At 35.4% G+C, this 17811-nt stretch overlaps 1 protein-coding gene and 1 gene segment (V, D, J or C); both read left to right on the top strand.

Annotated features, from left to right (window-relative positions):
- Nucleotides 1-17811, top strand: part of LOC115424836 (uncharacterized) — a 353136-nt gene that overhangs the window by 316141 nt on the left and 19184 nt on the right. The gene's annotated exons all lie outside the window — the stretch shown is intronic.
- Nucleotides 1-17811, top strand: part of LOC115423875 (Ig heavy chain V region 914-like) — a 243074-nt gene that overhangs the window by 223828 nt on the left and 1435 nt on the right.

Here is a 17811-nt window from a genome sequence, read left to right as displayed (position 1 = left end):
GAAAATAACTGAAAACATGTCAAAGTATGATAACGTGACTTTTTTGTTAGCAGGTGGGTCCACAACATTAGTACCAAGACACTACAGTAACCTTCTTTTCTTTTAACCCTTAAAGACCTCAAATTATTTTTTTAGTTGCTTCCAAATTTATTTTTCCTCAACATTTTAACCTACATTTTGTATATTTAGTGAAAAGCACACATTTACCTATATTTATTTCACTGGTCATGTAGATTTTCATAAAAGCTGAGTGTGAAATTGACGGTTATTATTTCAAAACAGAGAAAATTGCAGAAATTGAGACTTTTTTGTGCAAAATGTATGGTTGACTGAATATAAAAAACAGCATTTACACACGTTGTCACTTGTTAAAATACATGGGTGAAATAACGTAGAAAGAGATGACGTGTTTCCGTTTTCCCTGAACATCCAAGTGGGTCATATCAGATGAATAAAAGGTTAATAAACATTTTAGAACAGTGGTGGGTGTTTAGGTCCATGAGGACCAATGTCATCTGGAACAGCAACGAATATTCAGTCACTGCACCTTGTGATCTTAACTTTACAGTTGTTTTCTTTATGTAACTAGGTTAACCTCTATTAAATACCAGGTTCATTGACATTAAAGGTTTGTCATTGAAGAGAGAAAACAGGGTATGTTATTTACATCCTTCTGTCTGTGAACATAAATCACACCTTCAGTGACATTTTATGAGTAATGCCATTTAAAATACATTTTGGGTCATCATAACAATTTACATTGTAAACCATTTACATTATTATTTTTTACAATTATCTTAGCTGCATAAAATCAGGAAAAGCAATAAAAGAGTTTGTAGTCTTTTCATGCTCATCAGATATGACCCATTTGGACATTCAGAGGCTTCGTAGTGAACGGGGAAACATCTTCATCTTCTACAACATTGATTCACCAGTAAAACCCATGGAGTTGGATCAGTGACAGTGAATGGAAACACTGGGGTTATGTTCAGTTAATGATGGATTTGTTTGAAAAAGTCACTTTTTCATCAACTTTCTCTGTTTTTGATATAACAACCCTTAACTTTAATTGGAGCTTTTATGAACATCTACATGATCAGTGAATTAAATAAAGGGAAATATGTTATTTCCACTGAAAAAATGCAAATCGCAAAGGAAAATGTTATGATAAATGGTGATAAATCACTTGGGAAAGGTTAAATAGAAAGAAAAATTAATTTGCAAACTGCCACAAAATAACATTGGGTCTTTATGGGTTAAAGAGACTAAATGATGGATTGCCACGCAGAGTTTAATACAAAGATGATAGTCAAAACAAGAACAAAGCAAGTTACCAAAGATAATTCAACATTATTTTTGAAATAACATTCATAATTAAGCATCACATGATCACAATTTTAAGTATAATCTCTTGTAGTAATTGACTGAATGAACCATTAAAAGTGGACCAAGGACTTGATAATGTTTTTGTCTAAGAGTGTGTTGTTGTGTATAGTAGCGGCTACCACAGTGATGAGTGCTAATACAAAAACTGAGCTGAAGGCACAAAGGTTTGTCACTGAAAAAAGATGACAGGGTATGTTGTTTACATCTTTCTGTCTCTGAAAATAAATCACACCTTCAGTCACATTTTATAAGTAATGCCAATTAAAATAAATATTGGGTCATCATAACAATTTACATTGTAAACCTTTATATTTTTTTTACAATTATATTAGCTGCATAGAATCAGGAAAAGAAAAAAGTCTTAAATTGCTGTAGCAGTTTAGTTATAGGCTTGTATTAATATCAGACATGTTTCGGTAAATAAGGAATTAGCTCATAAAGAACCACAACATTTCTTTGGAAAGAGCTTGAAGCCTAAAATTAAATTAACACATAAAGACTCAAACAGCCACTGGTGACCAAAACCATCTACTGATGTAACTGTTTAATACCTGTTGATCCACTAATCCTATCAATACATGTAAATAATTGGTAAAAAATACAGTTTGTCATCTTTTCATGCATATCAGATATGACCCATTTGGACGTTCAGAGGCTCCATAGTGAACGTGGAAACACCGTCAACTTCTACAACACTGATTCACCAGTAAAACCAATGGAGTTGGATCAATGACAGTGGATGGACACACTGGGGTTATGTTCAGTTAGAGAGAGATTTGACTGAAAAAAGTCACTTTTTCATCAGTTTTCTTCATTTTTGATATAATTACCCTTAACTTTAATGGGAGCTTTTATGAACATCTACATGAGCAACGAATTAAATATAGAGAAATATGTTATTTTCACTGAAAAAATACAAAATCACAAAGGTAAATGTATAATAAATGGTAATAAATCACTTAAGAAAGGTTAAATAGAGAGAAAAATTCATTTGCGAACTGCCACAAAATAACACTGGGTCTTTATGGGTTAAAGAGACTAAATGATGGATTGCCGTGCAGAGTTTAATACAAAGATGATAGTCAAAACAAAAACAAAGCATATTACTAAAGATAACTCAACATTATTTCTGAAATGACATTTATAATTAAGCATCACATGATCACAATTTTAAGTATAATCTGTAGTTGACTGAATGAACCATTAAAAATGGACCAAGGACTTGGTAATGTTTTTGTCTAAGAGTGTGCTGTTGTGTAGACTATAGTAGCGGCTACCACAGTGATAAGTGCTAATACAAAAACTGAGCTGAAGGCACAAAGGTTTGTCACAGAAAAAAGATGACAGGGTATGTTCTTTACATCTTTCTGTCTCTGAAAATAAATCACACCTTCAGCCACATTTTATAAGTAATGCCAATTAAAATAAATATTGGGTCATCATAACAATTTACATTGTAAAGCATTTATATTTTTTACAATTATATTAACTGCATAGAATTAAGAAATGAGAAAAAAGTCTTAAATTGCAGTAGCAGTCAATTTATAGGCGTATATTAATGCTAAACATGTTTGGGTGAATAAGGAATTAGCACATAAAGGACCACAACTTTACTTCGAAAAGAGCTTGAACCCTAAAACTAAAATAAAGAGACTAAATGACAGAGTGCAGAGTTTAACACAAAGACAAACATCAAAACATACTCAAAGCAAATTACTGAAGATAACTCAACAATATTTCTGAAATTACATTTACAATTAAGGATCAAATGATAACAATTTAAGTATAATCTCTTGCAATGTATAACTGAATGAACCATTAAACGGCACAAAAAAATGTAGCAGGGACGTGGCAATGTTTTTGTCTTAGAGTGTGCTGTTGTGTGTACTCTGGTAGTGGCTACCACGGTAATGAGTGCTAATACAAAAACTGAGCAGAAGCACAAAGTCAGCGTGAAGAAAACTAAGTGTCTGTGAGTAAAGTTAACACGTTTCACATATGGTTAAAGGCATAAGGCTATAGTCAAATTAGTTAGTTATGAGTTTCTTCACATATTTAAGCACATACAGCCTGTACATGTTTAATTACTACTGAATATATTAAATATTATCATATTAATAATAATGTTAATATAATCATCCATTAATATTATAATTAAACATTATTTTATCATTCATTAATAAATGCACATTTTTCCAGGACATACTGTGTATAATACTGAATTCAATTAATAAAATATAGTCAGATGTCATTTCACCAAAAGAGAAATTAAAACATTCTTAGTGGTTAGTTTTCCCATATTAGTTAATATTTATGTAGCACACAGGAAACAGTCCACAACCACAACAGGTGTTTCCTCATGTGCTTTAGAGATTACAGAGGTGTTTCTCAACCTTGGGGTCGGGACCCCACGTGGGGTTGCCTGGAATTCAAATGGGGTCACCTGAAATTTCTAGAAATTGATAAAAAAAAAAAATTTAAAAATTACTAATGAAAAATATATGGTGAGTTCAAAGAGACAATCACAATACCTAAAATACATGACAAACCCTGAAACTGAAACTAAAGCACTGTGGTACTGTTTATCTGTCAAATGTTCATTGTGGTCAGTTTCAGATGCTGCAGCTCTTTCATAATTCATAGTTTGAGTTATTGTTTGTTCAGTATTAATTGTCAGCCTTGTAAATCCAAGCTGGACTGACTGTACATATCCTGACCAAGGAAAATCAAATTCTCACTTTGTGCAGTAATCTACACCTGGCTTTCCTGCCTCTGTCCATAATAATATACATTATATAGACTAAATGTCATCTAAAATTAACGTTTATTTACAACATAGTATAGCAAACTATTACATGATCAAAAACAAATTAACTTTAGCACAAAACTGAATGTCTGGGGTCGCCAGAAATGTGTGATGTTAAAATGGGGTCACGTGCCAAAAAAGGTTGGGAACCACTGGACTACAGCCTTTAAGCCATGTACTTAACATATTACATGATAGAGAAACTACAATGAATCTCCAGATAAAAGCAGCTCTGTACTTTATATGAATATCAATGATTAGAAGTCAATGCAAGACTTGATACAAATGGACATAATCTGTGCAGAACAGGATTTTTGTCATTTCTTTTTCCATATTTAGCATGTGAACTGAGTTGTTTTACTGGGAAAATGTGAAAATGACTGGTCATCTTTTTCTGCTTACCCATGTGGTGGGAGCACTAACCCAGGACTTTGAAAAAAATGGCACATGCTTTTATCTGTAAGTTCTCATTTACCCAGGACCTTGTTCTTCTTGGTAGTTTTTCTAGATTCAACTGGACTAGTTCTGCTCTTTGGAAAAAGTAGTCCAGCAAAACTAGTCCAGTGGAACCCAGAGGTGGAAAAAGTATTAAAATATTCTACTTAAGTAAAAGTAACTTTACTTTTGTCAAATTATACTTAAGTACAAGTTACCCATCTAAAAGTCTATTTAAGTAAAGTAAAACATTGGTCATTTAAAATAGTTACTTAGTTACTTTTAACAACTTAATGAAGGTGAGTCCTACGTAGTGTAAAAACAAGGGGCCAAAAATCCAAGCCAAGCTTTTTTTAATCAAAGAAAAACAGCCACCCTAGAGCTACTTCGATAGGCTACATGAACTAAACTGAGATTTTAAAGAGATCAAATGCAACTGCAATCACACATTCATTCTATTATTCTTGATTATCTTCTGATAAAAACCAATATACAAATGTGAGGTTAGGTGATTCATGCTGTCTATTTATTTGTTGAAGACACTGGCAATTGAGGTAGTTTATAAACAGCTACTTACCAAAATTATGATACCGCTAAAGACACATTTTGCTTAATGGTGGACAGTTTGAATTAGACTACATCATTTGAGGTGCACATGCCAAGGCTTTACTCACTGTCACATACTTTTGCAGATTTGATGTAGAAGTTTTAAAAGCCGAAATACATACATAAGTATACATACATACACACATACATACACACACACACACACACACACACCTACACACACACACACACATACACACACACACATATATATACAGGGTGGGGAAGCAAAATTTACAATGAACATTTAGTTGTTTTTTTTCTCAGCAGGCACTATGTCAATTGTTTTGAAACCAAACATATATTGATGTCATAATCATACCTAACACTATTATCCATACCTTTTCAGAAACTTTTGCCCATATGAGTAATCAGGAAAGCAAACGTCAAAGAGTGTGTGATTTGCTGAATGCACTCGTCACACCAAAGGAGATTTCAAAAATAGTTGGAGTGTCCATATAGACTGTTTATAATGGAAAGAAGAGAATGACTATGAGCAAAACTATTACGAGAAAGTCTGGAAGATACTATTAAAGAAGAATGGGAGAAGTTGTCACCCGAATATTTGAGGAACACTTGCACAAGTTTCAGGAAGCGTGTGAAGGCAGTTATTGAGAAAGAAGGAGGACACATAGAATAAAAACATTTTCTATTATGTAAATATTCTTGTGGCAAATAAATTCTCATGACTTTCAATAAACCAATTGGTCATACACTGTCTTTCAATCCCTGCTTCAAAATATTGTAAGTTTTGCTTCCCCACCCTGTATATGGTCATCCTCTAAATTATTCATACACTTTCCATTTTTTGTGATTTTTTGATTTTGTGATGAAATGAATGAGCTTCGTCAAGTTTGGTTGTGACATATGTGATACACAAGTGAAGGAATAACAACAAATGATACTTGAAAAAATATTTTATTTCAGGAGTATTTTATTAACGGATTTCCAAAAAACACCACATTCTAAATTATTCAGCCCCTTGGTTTATTAAGTCCAATGTCTTTTCTTAACAGTCAAGAGAGTAGCCTTTGGTCTGGATAACAGTTCCTGTTAGTGTCCACAGGCTCTTTTATGTCTCCTGTGGGATGGTGGTCCACTCTTCCTGAGCCAAAGCCTCCAACTGGGTCTGGTTAGAAAAATGCAAATCACAGAGGTAAATGTTATAATGAATGGTGATAAATCACTTAAGAAAGGTTAAATAGAAAGAAAAATTAATTTGCAAACTGCCACAAAAGTAACACTGGGTCTTAATGGGTTAAAGAGACTAAATTATGGTTAACCTGCAGAGTTTTAAACAAAAATGATCATCAAAACAAGCACAAAATATATATATTAAAAAAAAAGCACAAAACAAATTACCAAAGATAAGCCAACATCATTTTTAAAATGACATTATAATTAAGCATAATATGATAATTTTAAGTATAATCTCTTGTAATTATTGACTGAATTAGCCATTAAAGAATGGACAGAGGGCTTGGCAAAGTTTTTGTCTTAGAGTGTGCTGTTGTGTATACTATGGCAGCTACCACAGTGATAAGTGCTAATACAAAAACTGAACTGAAGCACAAAGTCAGCAGGAAGAAAAATACTGAGTGTCAGTGAGTAAAGTTAACATGTTTCACATATGGTTAAGGCATAAGGCTATAGTCAAATCATTTAGTTATGAGTTTCTTCATATATTTAAGAACATACAACCTGTACATGTTTAATTACTATTCAATATATTAAATATTATTATATTGATATTAATATTAACCTCTATTCATGTCATAATTAAACGTTAAAATCTACTTAATTGTTTAAATCTACATCTTTTCTAGGTCAAACGGCATAATAAATAAATTTTAAAAAATCATAAAAATATATAGAGTCTAAAGCGTGATTCTAGTAAAGATATATGACAGTTCTAGTACACAGGAGCAAAAATGGCCACAGTGTAAACAGAAGTTGAAACTGTCCAAAAGTATCAAGTAACAAAGGCTTTAAATGGAATAAAACAAAACAATTCCAGAGATGTGTACTTCTCAAACAATAAAATATACTATATAAAATATAGGTAATGCCATTTAAAGTAAATATTGGGTCATCATAACAATTTACATTGTAAACCATCTATATTTTTTAACAATTATATTAGCTGCATAGAATTGGGAAAAGAGAAAAAAGTCTTAAATTGCAGAAGCAGTTTAGTTATAGGCTTATATTAATGCTAAACATGTTTGGGTGAATAAGGAATTGGCACATAAAGAACCACAACTTTTCTTCGGAAAGAACTTGAGGCCAAAAATTAAATTATAGAGACTAAATGACAGAGTAAAGAGTTTAATACAAAGATGATCATCAAACAGACACAAAGCAAATTACATTACTCAACATTATTTCTGAAATGACACTTAAAATTAACCATCAAATGATAACAATTTTAAGTATAATCTCTTGTAATAAATAACTGAATGAACCATTAACCGGCACAAAAAACAGACAAGGGATATGGCAATGTTTTTGTCTTAGAGTGTGCTGTTGTGTGTGTATAGCGGCTACTACCACAGTGATAAGTGCTAATACAAAAACTGAGCTGAAGCACAAAGTCAGCAGGAAGAAAAAAACTGAGTAAAGTTAACATGTTTCACATATGGTTAAGGCATAAGGCTATAGTCAAATCAGTTAGTTATGAGTTTCTTCATATATTTAAGCACATACAGCCTGTACATGTATAAGTACTATTCAATATATTAAACATTATTATATTAATAATAATGTTAATATAATCATTATTTTATTACACGTTATTAAATGCACATCTTTTCCAGGACAGTGTATAATACTGAATTCAATTAATAAGATACAGTCTGATTTTAAGTTGTCATTTCACCAAAAGTGAAATTCAAACATTCTTAGTGGTTAGTATTCCCATTCTAGTTAATATTTATGTAACACACAGGAAACAGTCCACAACCACAACAGGTGTTTCCTCATCTACTTTAGAAACTACAGCCTTTAAGCCAAAGACCAGTGTAACATATTACATGATAGAGAAACTACAGTGAATCTCCAGATAAAAGCAGCTCTGTACTTTATATGAATATGAATGATTAGAAGTCAGTGCAAGACATGATACAAATGAACATAATCTGTGCAGAACAGGATTTTTGTCATTTCTTTTTCCATTTTCAGCATGTGAACTGAATTAGTTTTACTGGGAAAATGTGAAAATGACTGGTCATCTTTTTCTGCTTACCCATGTGGTGGGAGCACTAACCCAGGACTTTGAAAAAAATGACACATGCTTTTATCTGTAAGTTCTCATTTACCCAGGTCCCTGTTCGTCTTGGTAGTTTTTCTAAATTCAACTGGACTAGTTCTGCTCTTTTGAAAAAGTAGTCCAGCAAAACTAGTCCAGTTGAACCCAGAGGTGGAAAAAGTACTGAAATATTCTACTTAAGTCAAAGTACCTTTACTTTGTTAAATTATACTTAAGTACAAGTAAAGTTACCCATCTAAAAGTCTATTTAAGTTAAGTAAAAAAAAAAAAGAAAAAAAAAAGTTCATATACTTTATGTAGAAGTTATTTACCGTAGTTACTTTTAACAACTTAATGAAGGTCATTCCTACTTAGTGTAAAAACAAGAGGCCAAAAATCCAAGCCAACACTTGTTTTTAATGAAAGGAAAATGGCCACCCTAGAGCTAGTTCAATAGGCTACATGAACTAAACTGAGATTTTATTTTTACGGGCAAGTCACTATTTTTGGTCATTCCCATACACATTACAAGTGAGAACAGTGAGTCCACAATCTCAGGTCCAATGTGGTCTACAGGGTCTGTAAGGTCCACCTCTGCATGAACATTGAGAGGACCTGCTTTGTTAGGTACCATGTAGTAATGGTACTAATGTAAGGAATGATGTTCAAAGGGATAATGTGGATGTGGACAGGTGTCTGGACCAGCACTTATGTTGGTCTAATGTTCTAAACGTGATGTTCTAATGTTCTAAAATACATGTTTGTTTTTATGTACTTTTTTTTTTAAAAATATAATCTTCTTGGATTTTTCTTTCCTTGCCACATATGAGCACGGAACCAAACATGGTAACTTCATTGACCTTGATTTTCTACATGACAATAAAAAATGTTGAAAAATTTCACAGAAGTAATAAAGTCTTGTTAGCTCCTCCTATAACACACTAAGGTTGATAGTTGGAATTTCATGGTATTTCTATGGGTGCCTTATAAAGGGTCAAAGAGACTAAATGCAACTACAATCACAAATTCATTCTATTATTTTTGATTATCCTCTGACAAAAACCAATATGTAAATGCGGGGTTAGGTGATTCATGCCATCTATTTATTTTTTGAAGACACTAGCAATCGTGGTATTTGCTTGTCAGCTACTTGCCAAAATTATGATATTGCAAAAGACACATTTTGCTTAATGGTGGACAGTTTGAATTAGACTACATCATTTGAGTAACACATGCCAAGGCTTTACTCACTGTCACATGCTTTCGGCCGTGGCTCAGGAGGTAGAGCGGATCGTCCAATAACAGAAGGGTCGGCGATTTGAATCAGGTCCTTGTCATGTGCTGTTGTGTCCTTGGGCAAGACACTTCACCCTCCTTGCCTCCAGTGCTGCCACACACGCTGGTGTATGAATGCGTATGAATCGGAGGGGCTGTAGGCGCGAATTGGCAGCCACGCCTGCTCCAGGGTACCTGTGGCTACATATGTAGTTTACCACCACCAGAGTGTGAATGTGTGAGTGAGTGAATGAATAATGGATTCACTGGACACGCTTTGAGCATGCATTCATAGAAAAGTGCTATATAAATTTAATCCACTATTATTATTAGTATTATTATTATTATTATTATTATTATTATTATTATTATTATTATTATTATTATTATTTGATGTTGAAGTTTTAAAAGCAGGAAGTTCTGTTCAGGGAGCAGACAGAGCCTACACTGCATAATAAAACTGTTGCCTCCTTTATATTTGAAAGCCAAAAGCTCATAAAAATGTGGCCAAGGGTTCTCTTCACTTTTGACTTGCTGAGAGGTCGATGCCTCCACTTGCATGTCATCAGCATCACAAACACCGATACCAAGCTCCTCCATCTCTGTCTTGCAGCCTGCTTGAAGTCCATCATCCAATTCAGCAGTGGGAATTCTGTGCACATGCAATGTCCTTTTGTTTATTTCATTTCATTTTTTACTCAATAAGGAGGGATTACAATGTAGTGAAGTACAATACTTATTTCAAAATGTATTTGAGTAAAAGTAAAATTACCACTTTCAAAAACTACTTCAAAAATTACAAAGTACAGAAAAAAGCTACTCAGTTACAATAATGTGAGTAGATGTAATTTGTTACTTTCCACCTCTACTAACAACGCACAAGTGTCCACAGCTATGAGGACATTCAGCCTGGATGTGATCATTTGTTTGCACTTTTATCTCATGTATGTGTTTTTCTTTCTATATGTAGTTTATTAGTTTATTGGTTTTGATCCCCATTAGTGGCTACTCTTCCTGGGGTCATTAAAAACATAAAAACAAAGATGTACAGGATGTACATACACTCCACACAACACGAAAACCAAAATTTGACAACAAGCACACAATGCAAAACAATTACAATAACAATAATAATACCAACAACAGAAAAAAAGAATAAATAAATAAACCCAAAAAACAGAAACAAAAAACAGCTCCACATCAAACAAAAGTAAAACAAACCATCTAGATGATGTCACTATAGGATATGCAATAGCTCAGGCAGTTATTCTTGGGTGAATATGAAAAATCATCAACCTTTTAGAAAAACTAACTGCTTGAATTTTGTTTGATTCATAACTGATTCATGTGGCGTTATGGGAATTTGGAAAGGCAAGGTATTAAAATATATCCTTAAAAAAATTAGAGGCTAAAAAGGGAGAGAAACCTGTTAAAGTGGCACACAATGCCTGAAGAGCCTTCTCCTCGATGGAAACATTCAATAAGTAAGTCATCATAAAACTCCAAAACATTTAACATGTATCACAATTGCACTGACACTGACACTCCTCCCCCCATCTAGATGATGTCACTATAGGATGTGCAATAGCTCAGACAGTTATTCTTGGATAAATATGAAAAATCATCAACCTTTTAGAAAAACTAACTGCTTGAATTTCTGAAATTAAAAATTGTGGCAGTGTATTCCATCCATGCCACCATTGCCCTATATTGCACACTTCCCTGTATGTGATTCATCCTACAGGCAGGCAACAGGAAACATCATGGCCAAGTGGTGTATGAGTTCACTTTAACCTGGTCTGGTCCCTCTGCTCCTGCACCCACTGATGTCAATGTCAACAAGTGAGTTTTGGTCCGATAATGGGACAGATTCAGGATCTGTGGTGTCCACTCCACTGTTCTATTCTTATACTTCTACACAGATGGAAGCTCTGCTCTAAACTTTTATTTTCTTGTATTTCTGCAGAAAAAGAAAAGTGAAAACCAGCAGAATGACATTGCACCTTATGTGTAGAAGCCACAAAATGCCTTTATGTTGTTCAGAAAAGGACAAAAAAAATGTGTCAGCTGAACTCAACAATAACATCTGTTCTGTGATAAACCAGGTTCTTGGACAGAGGGTTAGTGGACTTACGTATAATAAAAAGTATCAATTTATGTATGAAGGAGAATTTAAGTCTGTTAGAATATTTTAACATCCACTCTTTTCATGGACAGTTTTAGGGTGTTAAATGTAAGACCATCATGTATATATTAGACAACATTTTAAAGGGAACATCTTCTAGTTTCTGTATTTAACATGTGGCTAAAGCACAAAACTACATCAGGTTCAATGAGAAGTCCTACCCTAACCCTAAACTGGTGACCTGGTGGATGTTAAGAGTGTTAAGTTTTATGTCACTAACAGTGTGTTGTTGCTTCTCCACATTGGAAATCAATGTCCCCACAGGAGAAGGGAAAGCATTTCGATCAGGCCAACAAAGAGAGACTGGAACACGAGAAGCAGCATCCAGACTGGTCTCCCAAAGATAATTAAGTAAGAACAACCTGCTCACTCACTACTCAGACTTCCTTAAAGCTGATGAAATCCTCTCATGCAGAGATTTTGTGTGTTTATCAGTTGATGCTCAATAGATGTTTTGATTTGTTTTAAGGGAAAGAAAAGGAAGAGGGAGAGGTATAAGGCTCCCACCGGCTAAATCCAGTGAGTGTGTCTGTGCATATAGTAAATAATTACCAGTCAATTAAAACCATCCAAATTAAAGATCGTGTGTTCAGTTTGCTTAAATTACACAATGCTATTATAATATTACTACTATGTGATACATGGGGACCCACGGGTTGTAGATGTGGGGGGGTAGCGGTCCATGATTGTTGGGGGGTATGTGTGTCAGAGCAGTGCAAACTGAAGATGCTTTACTATTCCTCTAAGTCTCCAGGCCCACTCTACTGCTGTATGGACCCCCCAGGAATGCTGTGTCCCATGAATTTGTCATGTTTACCCCCCTTAACGGTGGCCCAGGCTGCAGGCGCCAATGTTAATACCGATATGTCAGGACTGTGGGAGTAAATGCGGCGTTCCTGTTTTTAACTTCATTTCCCATCATGCAACGTGGTACTGCGCTTCCGTGATTATAAGGCAGCTGTATTCCAAAGTGACTAATATCGCTGAAAATATTGGTCCTATCAACTTGCCAAGATATTTAATGTGGAGACTGGACTATTCCTCAACTGTAGCTACCAAATGGGCTCTATGCACAACCCCGCTACTTCCTGAACTTCAGGTGGGTCCTTTATTTCCTGTCTTTCATTACTGGACACACTGATTAATCCAGGTATGCCTAATCAATCAGTTGTCCCAACAAGTAGCAGACACACCTGGATTAATCAGTGTGTCCAATAATGAAAGACAGGAAATAAAGGACCCACCTGAAGTTCAGGAAGTAGTGGGGCTGTGCATAGAGCCCATTGGCCTGGTAAAAACATCTCAATTTGTCAGAATCATGCCAATACACACAGATGCACACACACACCAAGGTTATAATCGTTAACGAAAACGAACAAAATGATGAAAACTAAAACTGAAAAGACATTTTCGTTAACTGAAATAAATAAAAACTCTAATTTAAAAAAAAAAAAAAAAAAAAAAAGATATCTAACTGAAACTGTATTGTGTGCTCACAAAACTAACTAAAACGTATAAAAATTATGTATAAAATTCCCTTAGTTTTCATCTTTGTCAATGTTGGATTGATATCAAATTGATTTATTTCGCTCCAGCAATTTGAGCTGGTGTCACCATACGTCACTTCACAGTCTGTCATGTCTGGTCACTGGTGGTTTCCAGTCATCTTCTGGTCCCCACTCTACCTGGAACATACAGACTAAAGCTGGGACAAAGCAGCAGAGTCTTGTATGCGATTTACTTTAGTGACGCGTGGGTTGTTTTTTTTTTTTTTTTGCTCACTGTGTGTGTGTGAGTGACAGAGCAGAGCTGAATGACAGCATCAGAAAGGTGTTGAACTAAGCATCCAGGTAAAAGTTGGAGAATTTATCACCATGAAAAGGCCTTCCAAGCCCTTAGCTGCACAGTTTAGAAGCAGAGAAAAGAGGAGGATGAAAAGTAATCCAATTACAGAGGTATGTAACCTTTTATTGACCCTTTGCACGTTACGTCACGCTCTGTTCGTGCCGCAAAAGAGCGCCATGACAGACGGCGAAAGTGCCGGACTGCACACTGGACGGCAAACCAGCTAATATAGAATTTGATCTGAACGTTCTCGTTTTTGGTCGTTTTTAACCCTACTTTCCACATACAGTGGTCGCACACAACAGTTCCATCCTTCTTCAAAGCCACCCATGGTTTCAGCTGGTTCCAGACAGAGCCTGGATCTGATGGACCTGATATTACAGATAGAACAGCCTCTGTTTGTGTCCATAGCATATTAGCGCCACCTAGCTAAATGGCTAGACTGGGTTAACTACTATATGTTCCAATGGCTGTCATAAGTACCCTTCAATATTAGCTCTTGTTTTAGTGGCTGCCTTTTTTTTTTTTACCAGCTACACTACGTTGTATGTCCTACTGTTACTGTCCTTATGCTGTTCCATATGTTCTAGTGGTGGAACTGTACATATGACTGTGTGTAGATAGTAGAAAGGCAGACACTTCAACAACAGAGCTAACACTGTAGGATACTTATGACAGCCACTAACATTATTACACAATGTTAGTTCATTAGAGCTGCTTTTGGTTACAGTATTTGAGTTTTGATGGCATGCTGGGGAAACATGTTAAAAACAAACACAGCTAGCTAGCTAACGTTAGCTGTATCTTTCCTTTACCATTATGAGATACATTCCTCTGCCGTGAGTGCAGTACAGCGACTCTGTAATCTAACCTGAGACTAAGAACTGGTATCATCCAGACTTTTGTATACTTTTAGATCAGTACCTGTGTATGGGGACACTCCATTTATAACAGAATGGTACAGATCGTGTTCTTTAAACTCTGGTAGACTGGAGGATTTTGCTAGATCCGTAAACACATCAGGAGGGAGAAAGGTCGGTAGCTAGCCCTGCTATTGCAAGCTGCTCCAAATAGTGTTCTTTGTGCCGTCCAGTAAGGTGAGTCACTTCGCAGGACAACTCCAAAACTTTATTTTCAGTGCTGGTAGACATAATCCGTCGCTCATTGGTTTGTTTGTTGTGTTGCTTTTGCCATCCACCACGGCGCTGAACCCCTAGTCACGTGATAACTGTGATGTTGGAGCAAAGGATCAATAATGTTAAAAAACATATGATGTTACTAGCTACAGCTAGCTGAATTGAAAGGAAGCAAAGTTGGCTAATTATGGTACTGTAGATGAATAAGATATGAGATATCTGCTAAGGTGTGTGGTTTACTGCTGCTGACCTGGCTTACATATGTTTCTATATGACTTATATTTCTACCTGGTTTACTGCTGGTTGGCTGGTTTCTATATGTTTCTTTCTGGTTTATATGGTAAATGGACTGAACTTACATAGCGCATTTTCTACACCTTCATGGTGCCCAAGTGCTTTACAATTCCTCACATTCACCCATTCACACACACACTCATACACCAGTGGCCAACTGCTGCCATGCAAGGTGCTGCCTGGCCCTACTGGGAGCAATTTAGGGTTCAGTGTCTTGCCCAAGGACACTTCGACATGTGGATAGTCGGAGCCAGGATATATATGTTTCTATCTGGTTTCTATATGTTTCTATGCGGTTTACTGCTGGTTGGCTGGTTTCTATATGTTTCTATCTGGTTTCTATATGGTTTATATGTTTCTATACGGTTTACTGCTGGTTAGCTAGTTTGTATATGTTTCTATCTGGTTTATATATATTTCTATGTGGTTTACTGCTGGTTGGCTGGTTTCTATATGTTTCTATCTGGTTTCTATATGTTTCTATGCAGTTTACTGCTGGTTAGCTGGTTTCTATATGTTTCTATCTGGTTTATATATGTTTCTATGTGGTTTACTGCTGGCTGCTTTGTGCATCTACTCTCACACTTTGTACATCTTCACATTGTTTCCAGGTAAGTGACGCTGTGTATGGATCACACACCCCCAATCTGCTATAGGAAGTTTATACATCGTACTGTACATGTGTTTGTGTCTCTGCTCTGTCAATGAGCCGCCCTAACCCGACCCCCAAATAAAGTATCCAGGGTAACCTGCTGATCTGCGCCTCACTATTTTCTTTGAATAGGATGGTGAGGAAGATAAAATATATGAAATAACTAAAACTAATTCTAAAACTAAACTAAACTAAAACTAAACATTCAGAAAAAAATGATAACTAATAAAAACTAGCAAACGTGCTCTAAAAACTAATTAAAACTAACTGAATTAGAGAAAAAAAGTCAAAACTAAATAAAACTAAAATATAATTAAAAATCCATAACTATTATAACCTTGACACACACACACACACACAGACGCTCTGTGTAACATATGGTCATGGCCATAGTATTTGGACGGTGACACAAATTTTGTAGTTTTTCCTCTGTACGCCAGCATAGTGAATCTGAAATGAAGTAGCCGAGATGTGGTTGTAGACTTTCAGCTTTATTTCAAGGGGTTTGACAAAATTATTACATGTACTGTTCAGGAATTCCAACCATTCATGGCTGTGTCAGTCCACAGCCGCATTATGACGTGGGCATGTATGGCCTAGCTTGGCCAGCCATCCTTCTTTGTCAATGACAAATCCATCTGGAATCGCTTGAATCCAAATATAAAGGCGGGACTAACAGGTGGTGACTAAACCAATCACAGATAAGATGGACGTGACACATTTGTCAGAGAAATTTAAGAATACAGGGTGTAAGCTATAAATCGATCCTTATTTTTGAATCAAGCAACCGACAACAATTGGAAAGAGATTTGCGCACTTGGAACTGACTTTGACTCGTGACAAAAAGAAGCCGGGTGTGTATGACGCATTGTGAAACACCCACCCCCCAAACTTGTGATTGGTCGGTATAGAATAGATCATGCATATTTCACAGCGATGGGCCTGATTCCAGACATTTTTTCAGTACTTAATACACTGAGAAAACCAGACGGCTGGTCAAGCTATGTATGGCCACCAGTGGAGCAGGCTGAAATCTGAAGTATACACGGCTGTCCTCTCCCCTCAGATTTTCAAAAATAATGCAAAATGACTTTTTTGGGTTTCACATTCAGATGGATCATGACCCAAAATATACTGCAAAAATAACCCAAGAGCTTTTGAACATAAAGAAATGGAATGTTCTTCAATGTCCAAGTCAGTCACCTGATCTCAACCCGATAGAGCTGCTTTACATATACTGAAGACTCACCTGAGGGAAAAAAAAAACACAAACAGGCAGAAACTGAGGACAGCTATAGTAAAGGCCTGGAAAAGTGTCTGCAGGAATGAAATGAAAATCAGTGTTTGGTAATGTCCATGGGTTCCAGACTTCAATCAGAATTTGACTGCAACTGTCGTCAGATTTACAATGACCATAACTTCAGATGTTAATGAATGATTTATTTATTTTTAAAATGGGACAGTTTGTAGTAATGAACATTTACACATAAATATGAGAGATTATAGCCATATGGCTAATTTCCACCTCGAGTCCCATTGGCAGGTAAAAGGAAAAAAAAAAAAAAAAAAAACAGCTTTCAGATAACATAATACCATAACTGAAGTAAGATATATAAAAAGAAAATCTAGCAACAACACACAGTGCATACAAACAGACAAAAACAGGGACCAAGGCAGCCACCAAGCAAAAACTGATTAAAGTTTGCTCATGAATTATATTATAAATATCCCTTTGTTACTATTGCACGACAATATGCATTTAAAGTGGTTGTAATTCCTAAATGTTTAATGCAAAGATGTTTCAACCCATTGATTTAAAGCAAAAGTCCACGTTTCAATCACATCTTGATTGTTTCATTTCAGATAGTGGTGGTATACAGTGTATACCACCACAATATGATTGTATACTGTAAAGGAGCAAAATAGCAAAACCTGAGTCATGGT

The sequence above is a fragment of the Sphaeramia orbicularis genome, chromosome 8 (genome assembly GCF_902148855.1).
Source record: "Sphaeramia orbicularis chromosome 8, fSphaOr1.1, whole genome shotgun sequence".
Lineage (NCBI taxonomy): Eukaryota > Metazoa > Chordata > Actinopteri > Kurtiformes > Apogonidae > Sphaeramia > Sphaeramia orbicularis.
Note: the sequence above shows the minus strand (reverse complement) of the source record. Positions and strands in the feature narration are given on the sequence as shown.